General features: G+C 40.0%; 1 pseudogene; it reads left to right on the forward strand.

Annotated features, from left to right (window-relative positions):
• The first annotated feature begins 1,668 nt into the window (after positions 1-1,668).
• LOC122420448 lies at positions 1,669-2,478 on the forward strand (annotated as a pseudogene).
• The last annotated feature ends 350 nt before the right edge of the window (positions 2,479-2,828 follow it).

Raw genomic sequence — 2,828 nt, forward strand, 5'->3', positions numbered from 1 at the left:
ATAATATACATGCTGTTCTCTCAAAACATCCCACCCTCACCTTCTCCCACAGAGTCCAAAAGTCTGTTCTGTACATCTGTGTCTCTTTTTCTGTTTTGCATATAGGGTTATCATTACCGTCTTTCTAAATTCCATATATATGTGTTAGTATGCTGTAATATTCTTTATCTTTCTGGCTTTCTTCACTCTGTATAATGGGCTCCAGTTTCATCCATCTCATTAGAACTGATTCAAATAAATTCTTCTTAATGGCTGAGTAATATTCCATGGTGTATATGTACCACAGCTTCCTTATCAGTTTTGATGGGAGGGGAGGGGAGGACAGCTTCTCAAACCCATATATCAGGATCTGGCTGCCTCCCTCCCACACACATACTGGGTATAATGACCATCCCACTGAGCCCTTGTCTTGGCACCTGGAAGATATGTTCGTTGTATTTTCGTCTGAGCAGCAGAGTCTGTGAGAGAAAGGCAGATCAAGATTCTGGGTAAGTGATCACATCAGAAACTGACACCAACACCAATTTGTTGACATTCTAACAAATCTCGTACCTCAGTTTATGAGAGACACAAGAATCCGTGCTTTGCAAGTGCCAAATTTTTCCTCTGTGTCTTGTATGTTAATGTCAACTGCAAATATTAATTCATTGCTAATATATTCGCTGGGCTCAGACAATAACATGCTGATTCAGTGTATGATTGTACAATAATAATTTTTTTTTGTCTTAAACTGTTTTATCACATGTTAGTGTTTTATGCCCTAAGGTTTATTGCCTACATGTGATTATTCAAACATTTCTATAACACATAATATTTTAGTTGTGTTTCTCTCATGGGAACTAAAGAGTCTGTTGCCATCCTCACAGTGAAGGATTCTCATCTTCCTGACATTGCCTTGTCCTGAGGCAGACTCCTGCTCTAGTCTACTGCCAGCAGTGATGTTCATGTGTTAAGATGCTAAGACTTAATTCATAATACATGGTACTATAGAATAAAGCTTTACAAATAAATGGAAACATGTTATATGAAAATTAAAAATACCACAGGTCTACAAACAGAAAAGCTGTGAAATCAAAATCCAATATAGATCTTGTTTATTATATGCCTGCAACTAACTAGTTGTTTGGCATGGCTGGTGATCAGTGTAGTCTCTTTTCCTGATTTTGGCTGTTCATCAAAGTTCATGAGATCTTAGATCCTGGACCAGGGATGGAACTGGACCCTCTGCAATGGAAGGCAGGGTCTTAATGATTTAAGCACCTGGGAGGTTCCTCAAACCACTGTCCTGAGTAGCCCAATGGGATATAGTCCTCACTCTGCACTAAGAAGCAGGTTTGACAAAAATTTAACCTGTCTGGGGGTAGGTTACACTCATCTCTATAACTAAGGTCCCTTTAGTTCCTGCCTGATAAATTTGTGAAGAATAAAGAAGTGATCACATGAGTATCTTCATTGATTAATTTTACATATTAGTTCTCTTTAAATGTTATACATGAAACCCTTTAAAGGCTGCTGGTAACAGAAACACAAGAAGCAAATATTTCCAAGTGGAACTATTGTTAAGTGGAGAATATTGGATTTCAGTTGACACGATGCATGTAACCCATGCCTCATATTCCCACACAGGACATTCTAACTCAAAAGTACCAGTGACTGTGAACTGAAAGGATGGCCAGCAGCTTTTTCATAATAGGCATGATCATCTTAACACAGATCGTGGTTGGAATCCTGGGGAATTTCTCACTCCTTTGCAGTTATATCGTCCTTTACTTCATGGGTTACAGGTTAATGTCCACAGATTTGATCCTTAAGCACCTCATTGTGGCCAACTCCTTGGTCCTCCTCTCTAAAGGGGTACCCCAGACAATGGCAGTCTTTGGGTCGAAGCATATCCACAGTGATGTTGGCTGCAAACTTCTCTTCTTTCTGCACAGAGTGGGGAGGGGAGTGCCCATCAGTAGCATCTGCCTCTTGAGTGTCTTTCAGGTGATCACGATCAGTCCCTGGAACTCCAGGTGGGCAGCGCTGAAAGTAACAGCTCCCAAATACATGGTTCTCTCTATTTTCCTGTGTTGGATCCTGCAAATGCTGGTAAATGTCATTTTTCCTTTCCATATGACTGGCAAAGGAGTGACAAAAACATCACAGAGGAAAGAGATTTTGGCTACTGTTCTTCTATTGTTAATGACAAGTCTGAAGACGCTTTATATGCAGCATTGCTGTTGTTCCCTGATGTTTTATGTTTGGGGCTCATGCTCTGGGTCGTCAGCTCCATGGTTCTCATCCTGTACAGACATAAGCAGCAGGTCCAGCACATTCGTAGGACTGATGCCTCCTCCAGGTCCTCCCCTGAGTCCAGAGCTACTAAATTCATCCTTCTGCTCGGGAGCACCTTTGTCTACTTTTATATTCTTTCCTCCACCTTTCAAGTTCTTTTTGGTCTTTTTGATCAGCCCAGCCGGTTCCTTGTGGACATGAGTATAATAATTGCAGCGTGTTTCCCAACTGTCAGCCCCTTTCTGCTCATGAGCCAGAACTCCAGTGTACACAGACTCTATTTGGCCTGGGTAAGAAATGCAAAGTCCTCTACTATTATGAGAAAAGTGTGAATTTTATTTATTTCTATTACGATCAGTTGCCAGTTCATTTATTTACCCTCAGAATCCTAATTTAAAATTTGAATCTCAAGATAATATTATACCGGACATGCCAAGTATCTTCTTCAATATAAAGACCAATTGAAATATATTGTCATGAAATATGAATATATCAGTGAAGTTTTCTTGTAGAAAAAGAGTTCATGTTTATGCAATAAACAACAGGCCTTG

Source organism: Cervus canadensis, chromosome 18 (genome assembly GCF_019320065.1).
Source record: "Cervus canadensis isolate Bull #8, Minnesota chromosome 18, ASM1932006v1, whole genome shotgun sequence".
NCBI lineage: Eukaryota > Metazoa > Chordata > Mammalia > Artiodactyla > Cervidae > Cervus > Cervus canadensis.